We start from the raw sequence: 15,328 nt of genomic DNA, 5'->3' as shown, positions 1-15,328 counted from the left end.
CGAAAGAAGCATGACCCAAAAAAAAGAGAGAGAAAAAGGGGTAGCCATGTCTCAAAAAAAAGAGAGAAGAGACATAGGGATGATTCGAGACAGAAAAGCCATTACCTCAAGGAGTAAGTCATATCCATCCATCCATCCACTCATACACTTGCACCTTTTAATAGAGATTGCATGACTTGTTTCTCCATGGATCCTCTCTTTGACTATACAATAAATAGAATACAAGTGTGCCCTGTTCTTATCCTACTTTGAGCTCCATAAAGGCTTGTAGTAGTAGGGAAGATCAAAGGCAGATACTGCCCTGGTAAGGAAATACAAGATGAGTGCCTCGAGAGAGTTATCCTGGGAGCTTTGCCATGTTTTCAAAATTCATTCAAAAAAGTATCTCCAGATGGATAGCGGATCTATGAACAAGTATCACTCTATGCACCGTTCTGACTTTCAACAGCCCAAGACAAGGAGATAGCTAAAAAGCCCTATGAAGGAGTAAGGTAATTGAGCAAGGTATGCTAACCGACTTATTTAAGCTTATAGATGAATCCCTTTGCTTCAGACTATGACATGACAGGTAAGGTACGAGTCAAAGTGATTTTCTGATCGACAACCTGATTTGTCCTACTTTGCTCGGGACAAGCAAAGGATAGTTTGGGGGATCTTGTTGATGCTCACTAATGATCATTTCTAGGTGTCAACTTGATCAGAAAATCATGAGAGTTTGCATTTCTTACACGTACTTATTTTCAATAAAGTCCCTAAACAACACTTTACCTTCTAGAATATGCAAGTTGTGCTTTTGAGCTAATATGAAGGTTGCAAGCACACTTTGGCCCAACAGAAAAACACAGAAAATATCAGAGTACCGATTCAGGCTCAAATGGACCAAGTGTAGCCCAAGAACTGAAGCAAGATCACTCAAGACAAGCTCTACCTCGGTGTTCAGACCAGGCTAGGCCCAGACAAGCCCAATACCCAGCAGTTGGGGGCGGTTGGAACCACTGGCAGGCCGGCTGACCCCTTGGTCGGCCGACCAGCCCGTGGGCCCCACCGCCTTAAGCTTGCTACGTGGCGGCATGGCATTGGTCCCCTATGTCGGTTTGCAGAGGATTAGCTACATAAACCCCGTGGCTCCCTCCTATAAATACAAGGGAGGGGGTAGAGAATAGGACACACACACACACACCACTCACCACTCACCTCTCCTCTCTTGCATTCCTTGCATAGTCTTTAGGCTTAGTGGAGTTTAGGAGAAGTCTAGGAGTCATCGAGTCGCTGGTGTTGCTCGAGAGTCTAGTATGGGTTCATCTCTAGTTCTCTCTTGTAATATTCAGTTGTTTGTAATAGAATTAGACTATGGTTACCGATATCTGCTTGAAATATGTTCTGAGTTATCGGATATATGCTTCTCGATATGGTTTTGTTATCATTCTATGCTTGCATTGTATGATCGCCCTGTGCTGGAGATGGTTAGTCTTTTGTTCTTAGAACTCTATCAACTGCTCCAGTATTCGTATGATTGCTCTAGTGTGATGTCTGTCCATCCTGAGGGTGGGGGCTCCGCGCGGGACACTAGAGTATCCCTTACTAGTGTAGACATGGTGTCTAGATTAGCTAAGAGTTGCTGGATATCAACTATACCCATGGTTTGTAGAGGTACCCGGCAGGTGGTGACAGCCCTGTCTGAGCCTTTTAGTAATCCTCCACGTTCGGTATGGGGGATAGGAGGTACATAAAGTCGCCGGGGTGTACGGGCTCCTCCCGTCGCTTCAATAGCGATCTCCCTGTTGTGTAGTTTAATCTCTGACGAGCTAACTAATGAGAATGTGTAGATATAACTAGCCTAGCACAGCTGACTCGAGCTCTGACTTTTACCTTGCTCCCGGCCTAAAGCAAACTTTATCTTTTATTTATCCGAGAGGGTAGTTTGTGTGTGTGTCACACTACTTCCTACCATGTTATTATCTTACCCCAGTTTATGCATGAGAATACCCAATCTAGATAGAGTTCACCCACTAATCTATATATTCTCTCATTACCGCCTTCCCTACGGAAATATAAATGACACCCCGGTATACTCCCGGGTAAAATGCTACAGCGGTATTCTGTGCGCTTGCGGACTTATTCGTGTTCATGAAATACTGCCACCCCAAATTGGCGTTTGTGGACGTCATCGCTGGTGACGTTGGTAGGCGCCAACACTATTGCGAAAATTTGGGAAATTTTAGACCTGTTTTACTATATCTTTGATTTAATGCTTGTTAAGTAGGCTTTAATTATGGTAAATAGTTTCCTTACTTAGAAAAATCTGAGAATATTTGTGGAACTCCATTTTGGTTATATATTCATGTCTGTAAAATTTGAGATCCAGATTCAATATAGAACTTTCTATACTAATTAGTTTTACCATATGTGGTTTAATTTTGTCAAAATTATTACTTCTGTTTTATGCCTTGATAAATTCTGAAAAATTTATAGGACGTTCATAAGCATGTGAAGCCTGTTCTGCGAAATTTTGAGCTTCATAAGTGTTGTAGTTTGTTCTGTGGAAATTTATCTTCGTTTAAATATAATCTGTTTTGAGTATTTTTCATGTATTCATGCCTTACTGTTTTTAGCTATACTTTTTATTGCAAGTTGCTGATTAGATGTACTATCTTGTATAAATTTTGTAGCTGCAGAATCTGTTCTTAACTTATGAATTAAAATAGTCAAATTACTTCATGCATTTTAATTCGCTTTTAAAAACTGCCACCCAGTTCATTTTCTGTAGTAAAGTTAAGATTAGAACTATTCTATAAACAATTTCCCATATGATAAGTTATGTTTGCTAATTTTTAGACTACAACTTTATCGCGAAGTGTGTATGATTGTAATACCGTTTCTTGCATCACATATAGATACGACTGTTCTAGCTGACGGGACGTACGAGCTGATTCCGGAGTCCGAAGGAGGTGATCAAGAAGCCCAGGTGAACGCCGCTACACTGACTGAAGACCCGGGCCAAAGTCCGGAAGAGCCCAAGGCTGAATTAGCTAGTGACTACCGCGAAGGCAAGCTCCGGACATAAACCCAATATTTCAAATTATGCAACTTATCGTTATTATTTACTTGTGCATTTAAGTTATTGGAATTGATTGAAAACCCTAGTTGCATAATTCTAGGTTCCTACTAATTGAACACTAGATTTGAGTCCGAATTAGATGCTATGCTAATAGGACAGGTAAAAGTCGAGTGATTGCCTGTCACTCGCGAGCTTATAGGAGTTGATTGTTTACTTCCTGCAATCACTATAAGGATCATGGGCGGATTTGTTGAAGTCCGTCTGTGTTAATGAACTTGATAAGGCCGCAGTGTGTGGTAGCGGTGGTTAAGTATTTGAACGTACTAGCCACATGCCATAAATATGGTACGCGGTAAGCCTAGTAGCTGATCGGCCCGGTGAGTGGATATACCTTTCACTCTCTCTTAGAGATAGATTTTTATTTATGTTTATGTTGCGCAACACCACGGGGTGCAGGGAGGAAGTTGGTGTCCTGTAGTCGGGGAGAGTGACCCTATCCACAAGCCGGAAAGAAAGGTCAACGGTTGTTTGGGAATGACCCGACGGTGTTCCAAATGTGTGTGTTAGGTTTACCTTGCAAGGTTGGAAATCTGATTCGAATCGTCTGTTTCTCACAGATATTGAGATTACTTGATCCCTTTGCCACACAGAGTAATAAGAGTAATGTTATTATGAACAATCTTGATGTTTGACTAAAGTTCTACCATGGTTGATTAGAATTAGTTGCTTACATAGAATGGTTAATCAACTAGAATATTGATAGCTAAAATGTGAAATTAAGGACCTACTCTTTGTTGCTTTTCAGCAAAAAGGAAAACCCGAGCCTTACAGAACCCTGCATAGTCTAGTTAAGTGGACTAAGTATATCCGTTGACGGTTAAGTTTTGCTGAGTATTAGTATACTCATCCTTGCTGTTGAATCCTGTTTCAGGTATGAGTTTTGAGGACCTGACTGCTAGTCTGACTTGGCCCTGCTCTTTGCCCCCTGGCTGGTCCGTAGAGTGGGATCCGTCCCCGGCCGGCAATGACCCCGGCGAATGATACCTTGCTTGGGCTAGCTTGGTATCCTTTTGTGACGTGTTGTAGCCGTTGTGTTATCTTTTCGCTGCTTTAACTCTGAACTTCAAACTTATGTCTTGTATAACATTTTACTGAGTTTAGACCTATAATAATACTTTAAACTTGTTGTAATAACTACTATGCCCGTGTTATAAAATATATGGTTGTAATATCTCTGGACTCGCCTTCGTGCGGGGTATGCTTGTTCGATCCGAGAGTGGTTGTATTGGGACATTACCCGACAGACCAAGAATTGTTCCGTTTGAAGTGCGTTTGAGCTGGTGTTGCCTTTATGGTGATGGCCAGCGCACTTGAGCCGGAATAATTCAGGTGGTTCTGCCACATAGGTGGGGTCGTCCGACCCCCCTGTGCCGCCTCTGGCCACCGCCTTTCTCTAGTACACTGCTAGGTGGGTCCTAACGTCAGATAGTCGATGCCGGGGCTTGGTTGGTCGGTTTGGTCTGGTTTGTGGGCCCTCTTTGTAGGTATGATACAGCATTGGATATTCTATGCAATTGTGTTGCGTCTTTTGTCTATTTTTGCCTTATTCCGTGTATTGGTGCCTGCAATCCAAGAATCACCAAAACTCGTGGAAATGGTTAGAAATAAGTCCTATAACTACTTTCGGTGTTTGGAAGTTATGAAAAGACGAAGGAGTTGATGGCTTTATTTCTGACTTAAGGACCGTCAACAACACCCCCACACTTAGCCTTTGCTCATCCTCGAGTAAAGAGGCAAAGACTAAGGTGGATGCAACTCCTTTGAAGAAACCTGCATACAAGTTATTCCAAGTTTTCTCCCAGACTTGTGAACTTTTTAAGTGTCTACCATGCTTATCTTGATAATTGAAACTTGGAATGGTTTAAACTTCAGGTTCCTTAGTCTCCCGAGCTCAGATACTTAGGTTTTATGAATTTTCAAAGTCAAAACACATCGCAGCTCATCAGCTTGTACTCTTGGATCTCTCTTTTTGCTTTTTGAATTCCTCACAAAGGCAGATCATGCCTTCCTCTCTTTTTTTCTCCTACCCCTAGAAAGGCTTATGTGGAGCTCAGGGTAGGGAAAAGTTGAAGGCATACATGTTCCTCTTGTGTTGCTAAGTCAAAGACCGGATCCTTTAGGAGAAACAAGTCATAAACCTTGATCAAGATGTGTAAGTGTGTAGAATTTTTGTGGATGATATATGAACTCCTTTCATGAGCTATTTCTCTCTTATTTCTGACAACCTCTCGGATCGTATTGTTGAGCCTATGCTGAGGCTCCCTAGAAGGTGTTTTTGTAGGATTTATCAGAATACGATGTGTGCAGAGGGTAGGGCTGATTCCCTTAAGGTCTTGGAGTGAGTAGCCGAACACGACCCTATGCTTTTCTAGAACAACAATTAATTTTGCTGATTCCTCGTCAGATAGCTTGTCGCTAACAATGATGGGGGTTTCGGTGTTATCATTTAGAAAAGCATAGCGGAGTCCAGAAGGAAGAAGCTTTAGTTCTATGTGTTGACGAGGAGGTTGTTCATGAGTAGGTAACTCAAATGTTTCATCCTGATCGTCCTCTTCTTCGGAAAATAGTTTGGCATCGTTTTCTAAAGAGGATTCAGGAGTTTCTACAGGAAGGATGGCTTCAACCTCGCCGACTGTTTCTTCTTGGGGCGTAGGTTTGGTCATGGAGTCTTTTGACCGGAGAATTGGCAAGCTGATGTCCTTACCCCAAGAGTTACGTCGAGTGTTCCTAAAGGGGAAATGTTTTGGAACATCTTGTCGACTGGATGCCTGATCAAAATATTGAAGTCTTGGACTTTGAAAATATGAAAATCTAGGGCAAGTTCAGTCTTATCGTACCAAACAGGTACGTCATGCAAGATTTTGATCCCTTCCATAGTGGAGCGAGGTCCACTCCAGAGGGATCTCGAGGTCGGGAGCAATGGGTTGTCGCTTAGGTGGCTAAGCGCAAAGGATGCTGACATGATATTTGCTCCGACCGTGGGGCTATAATGAGCTGAGACAGCAATTCCTTGGATGACACAAGGAAGGGTATAATAAGGGGTTTGAATTCTAATTGCTTCGAGTGACATTTCCCCTTCGTATACCCACTCACTGTTCATGACAACTGTCACTCCCTTAACTGCTTCTTGTAAGGAAGCCTTATCTGGAGGAGTTACTGGGTCCCTGGGAACTGGAGGTATCTTTTCACGGGGATACATCGAGGTGTTTCCATAATTTTGGAAAACATCCTCCTCGATGTTGAAGGGAAACTCTGGAGTTTGAATTTCTTCTTCCTCCATTGTTTCTGGTTCGGGGGAAGATTTGGTGGTTGGTTCTATGCGATTTAGTGGTGATTTTGTAGAATCAACCATCGTAACTTCCTCATGGCTTGAGGTTTCCGCTGCCGGAAGGGTTTCTGTGAAGGATGTGTTCTCTAGGATACGATCCAGGAGAGCTTCTCCTTCGACTGTGGTTTTATGGGTGAACAAACCTCCGGCAGAGATGTCAAGCTGCAAGGCAGATTCCTTGCTAAGCCCTAACCAGAAGTGTTGAAGCAACACGTGGTCAGGGATAGACAAGTCTGGACCAGCATGCGTAAGTTGTGAAAACCTAGCCCAAGCTACACCTAAGGATTCCTTCTCATCCTGATGAAAGTTGAGGATTTCTTTTCGTAGGGAAGCGATGCGAGAAATGGGGAAGAACACGAGACAGAATCTATCCCGTAGTTCTTCCCATTCTCCGTTTACCTTTCCTACATTGTGGGCATACCATTGCCTCGCCCTCTCATTGAGAGAGAAGGGAAACAACTTCCACCGAAGTGTTTCTTGTGCCATGCCTACGATTGACAGGCATGAGCACAACTGCTCGAACTCTCATAGGTGGTGACAGGGATTTTCATTATCATATCCCGAGAAGGTTTGTTCTCGCACCATGGCTATAAAGCCAGGACGGAGTTCAAAGCTGCAAGCTGTGATTGGCTTTGACGATTGTGGTGGCTCTATGAACTCGCCCTTGGGAGCAGAAAGGTTTTGGATAGAAAGGTTTTCCATGGTAAAAGAAAAGAAAAAGAAAAGGTAAAAGAGAAGATACACCGGTAAACTAGGTTCGAAGATAACTACAGCAACCGTTCCCCGGCAACGGCTCCAGAAATGCTTGGTGGTATTTCTTAACGATCACAGACTAATCCGCAAGCGCACAGAAGATACCGTTTTAGCACTTCACCCAGAGAGTATTCAGGGTATCAAGATTTCATAGGGAACGGAGGTGTAACGACCTTCTAGCTAGTTTAACCCAGGAGAACAAGAAGTAGGAGAGCTTTGGGTAGTGTGGTTTATCTAAGGTTAAGGATCAAGGCAAGGTAAACTTAGGCTCGTCACTCATTTACTTCGGGCACCAGTCTGACCGAGGTACTGTTAGGGACCTCCGGCTTGTGGCTCTACGCCATACTCGGACAGGGGGGGGGGGGTGCACTAACCACGAAGCAGCTTCATAGCGAACCGACAGGGCTGTCACCACCTGCGGTCTACCCCACAATACTGTAGAGCACGAGGCAAACAAAGGCAATCTGGGACCTAAGCACCATGCTTAAGCCTTTGACTACTTACTCTAGCGTTGCGCAGGGTTACCTGTCTTTATCAGGGGCCCTCTACCAGAGCAACTGTTACGAGAACGGACGATGAACCCGTAAACAAATGAATAACTTAAGAATACCGAACCAAAAACTTAATAGATGATGAACTCCGGATACTTAAGTGATTCGTACCCGTCGAGGTACAAGACGAAGAGAGGCCGACACGTCCGGCTCTTCTCCGATCCTCCACCTCGCACACTCCCTCTACTCTAATGATACAAGTGGAGTCCTACTACTACTCCTTCTCCTTGTGGAATGAATGAAAGTTGTTGTGAATGGTTGAATACTTGAGAGGGTGTGTGGAGGCTCATTTTATAGCTCCAAAGGTCGGTTCCCACCCTCAACAAATATGGGAACATTGACAACCGCCTTCTAGAGGATAAGATCAGCCTTCCCGCCAAAAATCATCGTGACTGGCTTCCAAGTGGGGTCGGCCGACCCCCTTGTGTCATCTCTGGCCACCGCCTTTCTCTGGTACACTGCTAGGTGGGTCCTAACATCAGATAGTCGGTGCCGGGGCTTGGTTGGTCGGTTTGGTCTGGTTTGTGGGCCCTCTTTGTAGGTATGACGCAGCGTTGGATATTCTGTGCAATTGTGTTGCGTCTTTTGTCTGTTTTTGCCTTATTCCGTATATGGGTGCCTGCAATCCAAGAATCACCAAAACTCGTGGAAATGGTTAGAAATAAGTCCTATAACTACTTTTGGTGTTTGAAAGTTATGAAAAGATGCAGGAGTTGACGGCTTTATTTCTGACTTAAGGACCGTCAACACTCGTCAAGAGGGTCGTGGAGTTCGTGCTGCCATCTCTCAAGCTTAACAAGGATAAGATTGAAGAGATCCCCAATGTAAGCCCCTCTCCCTCTGACATGTTTGAGAAGATGTCACTCATGGTAGATCAGAAACTTATTGCTGCACAAACTGTCGCAGGCGATGTTTTATCTAAGATGAGTAGTGATATTGATGCACTTAAGGGTAAAAAACCTGTGGTAGATCCAAACTCATCAGATCCGAGTTCGGCTACTCTTGAGTTTACATCTGAACAATTTTATGGTATGCCACCGAACTCATTTCCAGGGCAAACCCCACTACTGTCGTCCGTGTACACGGCACCAGCTGGACAGGCCTCACCAACCGGTCAGACTGGTCCGACCGGTCAAACTGGTTACACAACCGGCCAGACCAGTTACTAAGGGACAGTGCCGTCACCGACGCCTCTAGAGACAATCCCAGGTTTGGCTGCCCTTGGCCGAACCAATGAGTTGTCTATATACACTTTACCTCGCACTACTACTGTAGCAGGTGGATCACGAGGATCTGGACCTAACCAAGGACCGTTCCCAACTTCTAGACAGACGATGACACATAGAAATTCTAATGCACATCGTCAATATTCTGAGTTTTATACCAGCCAGCACTACCAGGCTGATCTCGTAAGGTCAAAGAAGATCTGGCTAATGCAATTAAGAGTAAACTTGGGATGGATATGGGTACTTCACATTTGTATCAAAAGTCTTATCCTGCTGAGTTTGACTTTATTTCTTATCCTGCTGGTTGGCGTGTTCCTGAGTTCACTAAATTTAATGGTGATGATTCTCGTACAACTTTGGAACATGTGAGTCAATATATCTTACAGTTGGGAGAAGCCGGTTTCAATGATGCTTTGTGTGTGCATTTGTTTTCTCTATCTTTAACTGGAACGGCTTTCTCTTAGTTTTCCTCGCTTACTCCAAATTCTATTCGCAATTGGAATCAGTTGGAGCATAAGTTTCATGATCACTTCTTTAGTGGGGAAACTGAAGCAAAATTGTCGGATTTGACATCGGTTAGGCAAGGCCGAGATGAGCCTGCTTCTGATTATTTTAAGAGATTTAAAGAAATTAAAAACTGATGCTTCAGTTTGACAATTTCTGAAAAAGATTTGGCGGATTTGGCATTTAATGGCTTGCGTTCTTATTTGAAAGAGAAACTCGAGGGCTTTGAGTATCATACAATTAATTATTTGCAAATTAAAGTCATAGGTTTGGAATTTAAGCTTAAAAATGCCAAAGACACTTACAAGCCTCATCTGTCCAATACTCATATTCTTGATCATGATTCCGATAGTTCGAACGATGAGAGCAAGGAAGTGTACGCCGCTGAATTTGTTTGGCCATCAAAGGCCAAACCTGATTCAGTTCCATCTCTTAAGCCGTTTCAAAAGAATCGACAGGAGGAGCTGAAATTTACTTTTGATGTCTCTAAATGTGATCAGATCTTTGATGAATTGCTTAAAAATGGGAACATACGATTATCACATGCTATGCCATCGCCCGAGGAGCTTAAACGACATGCATATTGTAAGTGGCATAACTCTACATCTCATGTTACTAATGATTGTAATGTTTTCCGTCGATAGGTACAATCAACCATTAATGAAGGACGATTGGTACTTTCTGAGATGCAAATTGGCAAGGCTCCTTTCTCTGTTCATACGGTGGAATTGAACAATCCGAATGTGCTCATTCGGTCGGATCAAGCCGAAGGAGCTAAGGGGAAGAACGTTTTCATTGGTGATCCAAGGCCGATGAATGTTAATGACAAGATTCTGGTCAGAGAAGTTGTCAAGGAGAAAACTGATGACGGCAAAGACACTCTGAAGATCACCATCAGAACTTCAAGACTCGGGGGGCAAGGAAGCTCTCCACCAGAAAATCGGTCTACTTCTCAGGCACGACTGGTCAGACCGGTGTCTCCAACTGGTCAGACCGGTGTCTCCAACCGGTCAGACCGGTCTAGTGACCGACCCCGGACTTTCAAGTCGAAGCGTCCGGAAGTGGGTACTTAGAAGACTAATGAGGTGAAGGTGCAGAGAAGAGCTGCTAATCAGAAGCCTACCTTCAACCATTTGTTGAACACGTACACAAAGGCTGTTCAGAAGGATCGGTCGTTAAAAAAGAGACTACGGTCACTGCCGCTCCAAGATCATCCAGTATCCCCGAGGAGGGAATCCAGCAGGCGTAGGGGTGATATTGTTACATTGTTTCCTCCCCAGAAGGTGTATGCTACCATGCCATGGGTGCTGCAAGTGTCAAATGCTACAAATCCGACGTTGGAGCATGAGGGGATCTGGATGCAGTGTTTCCCAATGCCTTATCCTCCAAATTATCAAGGGGAAAGTTCCAGGAGGCCAGTACATGACCGATTGGGACCATACCAATCGGGTCCAATGCAGCCGACAGCACCGATCAGACCAGAGGCCGGGCAAAGCTCCTATTCCGAGGATGGAGTACCGCATCAAGGGGAAGAAAGAGGAGTCAAAGCCTGATGCAGAGAAGAGTAAAGCCGATGCTGTTATTCGGATCGGCAATATCAAGGTGGCTATCAAGGATGCAGGTAAAGAACCGATGGATATTGAGAAATAGGTTGATCTTCATGTGCAAAAGCCGGTCATGGCCAATTATCATGAGGCCGGTAGCAGCAAGAGCGCAGCAGACAAGTACCACCAGCCTAGGTGGTGTCCTTCAGGCTTGACTCACACACAAAAGAGGAAGCTGCAGTGGTTTCACAACAAGGAAAAGAAGGAACAGGAGGCAGAGAAGTTGAGGGATGAGCACTTCAACAAGTATAGACCAGTGATCCCTCAAGGCAAGGTTTGGCAGATCAAAATAGCTGATCAGCCAGCAGGACTGGTCGGACCGCCGCTTCCGATCGGTCAGACCAGTGAGCTAGACCGGTCTGACCGCTCTGACCAACCGGTTAGACCGGCTGAGCCCAGTGTAGAGCCAGTAGCCGAATGAGCAGCGCCTTTTTTGGTTTCTTCTGTTGATGAAGCTCCAGCAGTTCCTCCGGTAACAGAAGAAGAGGAATTAGTGGATGACGACGGCCATAAATTCACACTCTAAGCCATTAACTTCTCGGAAATAACATGAGCTTTGCACTATGTTCCATTCATATTTTGTTTAATTCTAACGAGTTCCACAAGTTTTGGATGAGTTTTGATTTCAGGACTAAGTGAGCCAAAATTGAGCAGAACAGGGGAAAATCCCTGGCCGACCGGCCTCTCCTAGGCCGGCTGGCCTGGTACCTCCACAGGCATGACCCCGGCATCGAACCAGAGACAATGTGACACAATCAAGAGGCCCTAAGTTGAGGGTTAAGCCTTGGTTCAACTGGAAACACCAAAAAGCCTCAACACCCATCCAAAGATCCACACGACAGCCCAAGAGCACAAAGATTGTAGGAACCCACTTCCCTGGATGATGTTCAAGAGCAGAGCAAGGCCTCGGCCAAGTTAGAGGCCAAGATGGGCAAGAGGGAGGCCGACCGGCCTAGGAATCACAACCGTCAATAGAAACCAACTGTCAACCGACTCCAGGAGAAGATCTGAGCCAATGTCTGAAAGGTGGTGGATGCGTGGCAGCATCCCCAGGCCGGCCGGCCTAGGGGAGGCCTGCCGGCCCCACGTGGAAGCTTCTCAGGCTGAAGTTTGGCGTGGAAGTTAAGCTCAACGAGATTACCTGCTTCCAACCGATGCTACCTGCAGTAACCGCCAGAACCGACCTCAGAAGGCTATAAAAGGAGGCTCCACCCCTCACTTAAGACACACACCATTTGGAGCTCTTCTCTTCCACTTGTACTTTCTAGGGTAGGTTAGTAGCTTGGGAGTTATAGTCGAGTCGAGCTTGCTCGGGACTCCGGAGTCGTCGGAAGTTTGGTATAGCTCTTGTATCTTTCTTTTGACTTTATTAATATAAGTTATCTTCTTTACTTTTCTGAGTTCAGCTTTACTTTCTGTAGTCTTTTATTTACTCAAGTCTGAGGCTTAGCTTGAGCACGGAAGTTTTCCTTTAGCTTAGGCTAAGTTATCTCTCTTAGTAATCGGGAACTTATCTTACGGGTTTTCTCGCCCGGACTAGAGTATCTCAAGTTAGTACTCTAGGTTGAGGGGGATTTCTCTCGAAGGCCTCGAGAGAAATCCTAACACCGAGTGCAGACGTGGTGTCTGACCTTAGTGTTAGCTAGAAAGTGTGTTCCACCCCACGGAACCGTTGTGGTAGTCGGTAGGTGGTGACAGTCCTATCCGTCCTTTGTAGTCCACCACGTTCGGGTGTTTTCATAGCAGTAGTGTAGGTTGCCTTTGGACTCCCCTCTCATCCCTTTCTGAAGTCCTTTCTCTTCCAGCCACCGAAGTAAGCTCTGCTTTCCCGAGAGCTAGTTAGGTACTTGGTCTGATCTAGAAAGTCTAGCTCGATAGTTCAGAAGTGTATTAGGTGTCTTATCTCGCTCGTTGTCCTCCTAGCTCTACCTCTCTAAGGTTTAGAATCTCCGTGTGTCACTCGGTCATTGCCTGGCCATTTATCGCACTACCTATCTGGCATACCCCCGTCTAGTCAGTCGGTCGATAAAGCTAGTACGGTTATCAATCGATTTACAATACTCTTTACCATAGTGCTTCCCTGAGGATAAAATACGATACCCTTGAATACTCCAAGGTGAAGTGCTACAGCGGTGATTCTATGCGCTTGCAGAATATCTATTCTAATTGGGCATAAGAAGCGCCAACAAGCATTTCTGGCTCCGTTACCGGGGAAGCAATTGGCTAAAGATATTGTAGATAGTTTTATAAACCACACTAGTTTGTCGCCGCTAACCCTAGCAGTCTTACCATTGCTCTCTCTATCTTTTGATCGATGCAGAGCAGTGCATGACCGGTTTCAACCTACCAAGTAATTTCTACCCAAATCCAGAAAGAATTGGGAGAGTTGTGAGACGCCGTGTCATCCCACCTCAGAAGAGACTCACTTGGCCTATCAGTTCACCTTCCACCTCAGAATCCTTATCCATGGCAAAGACTCTTTGTCAGTTTTCTGCCCCGTCCAGCAGCCACATTCCTACTGGACTGAATGTCAACCAAGCCGGCAATGACGGCTTTGAGCTGAAGACTGGACTCGTGAACCTGGTCCAAGCAAGTCCATTCTGTGGAAAGGCATCCGAGGATGCCAACGCCCATCTCCAGAACTTCCTGGAGGTGAGTAACACCATCAACCCTAGAGGAACTACTCTGGATGATGTCCGTCTTCGCCTGTTCCCGTTCTCACTGCTCGGGAAAGCCAAGACGTGGTTCTACTCCAACAAGGAATCTTTCACGACATGGGAAGCTTGTTCAAATGCATTCCTAACCAAGTACTTTCCAGTGGGCAAGACCAATGCCCTCAGGAACAGGATCACCGGAATCCAGCAATTGCCGGATGAGACCATCCTGGAAGTCTGGGAGCGTCTCCAGGAGTACATACAAGCATGCCCACATCACGGCATATAAGAATGGCTGATCATTCAGAACTTCTTCCATGGCCTGAATCAGCAAGCCCAGGACCACATTGACGCAGCTGCGGGTGGTTCTTTCCTTTCTCTCGATGTTGCGGGAGAAAAAGGCGCTGATTGACAAGATAGCTTCCAACTAAAGTTGGAAAGGAGAATGGCAGCCAGCCCATCCCAGGGGCATGCACCAAATCGACACGCTCGATATGTTAGCTGCCAAATTGGAACTTCTGATGAAGAAGCTGGAATCTCCGCATCAGGAGGTTAATTGTAACACCCTAATTTAAATTTCAGCATTTAATAATAAATTTAATTGGCTTTATTTAATTTTCTAAGGTTTATTGTGTTAGACTTGCATTTAATCTAAAGTTTTGTTCAAGTAATTAAAATTTTATCATAGGTTTAAATTTTGATGTTGCATTCATGCTGGTTCATAGTTTTAATTATTTGAGTGTGGTTTGAATTCAAATTTGTATTTGAATTCAAACTTTGTTTGAATTAGAAATAGAAAAGAGAGAGGAATAGAAATAGAAAAGGAAAACCAGACCCAGCCCAACCCCTCTCCTAACTCAACTCAGGCCCAGCCCAACCTCCCCTTTTCCCAACCCAGCCCAGCTCCCCTCTTGGCCTGTCTGGCGCACAGCGGCCCAACCCGGCTTCCCCCTCTCCCCTCTCCCTTTCCCTGTGCCGGCCCAGCCTCACCCCGCGTTCCTGGGCCCAGCTCCTCTCCTCTCCCGTTCGGCCTGTCACCGCGCGCGCTAGCCCCGCAGCCCAGCCGCACTGCTTCTCGTCGCCGCTCACCCGAGCTCACTGCCACGCCGTCCCCACCTGGCAGTCCCGTCCCCTTCCCCGCGCCGCACTCCCCTGTTCTGCGCTCGCCGCGGTCCCTCGCTAAACCGTAGCCCCGCTCCACCCCGCGCTCACGCAGGTCCCACCGGCCAGCCTCACCGGAGCCCCCTCCTCCAGAACCTTTCCCGACCCGAACCCCGGGATCGAGCAATGGTCGTTGCAGTGATCCGCTTTCCCTGCCGTAATCACGCCCGCAATCCCCGCACGCGACCATCCCCTGGGCACGCCTCCCCAGGATCCCCGCCGGCCTTTAATTGGCTCCCCACGGCCCCCTGCACCCCATCCTCCACACTATCGCCGCCCCTAACCCTAAGATGCCACGCCCCATCGTGCCGCCGATGCAGAGTCGCTGCTCCGCTGCGGCCACGCCGCCCTGTGGCATCCCAGCCCCCCACCAGCCTCTGTTCGGTTTCTAATCGACCCCAGGGAGCCTCCCGAAGCACCGTTTCCGAT

General features: G+C 45.9%; 1 non-coding gene across 1 annotated transcript; it reads right to left on the bottom strand.

Moving 5' to 3' along the window:
- Window positions 1-13,916: 13,916 nt before the first annotated feature.
- Window positions 13,917-14,023, bottom strand: LOC120663233. Its single transcript, XR_005670450.1, has one exon. It is a non-coding gene; the product is annotated as a small nucleolar RNA R71 (small nucleolar RNA).
- Between the last annotated feature and the right edge of the window lie 1,305 nt (window positions 14,024-15,328).

This window comes from Panicum virgatum, chromosome 2N (assembly GCF_016808335.1).
Source record: "Panicum virgatum strain AP13 chromosome 2N, P.virgatum_v5, whole genome shotgun sequence".
NCBI classification, from domain to species: Eukaryota; Viridiplantae; Streptophyta; class Magnoliopsida; order Poales; family Poaceae; genus Panicum; species Panicum virgatum.
The sequence above is the reverse complement of the archived record's forward strand: the minus strand, read 5'-3'. Positions and strand labels throughout refer to the sequence as shown.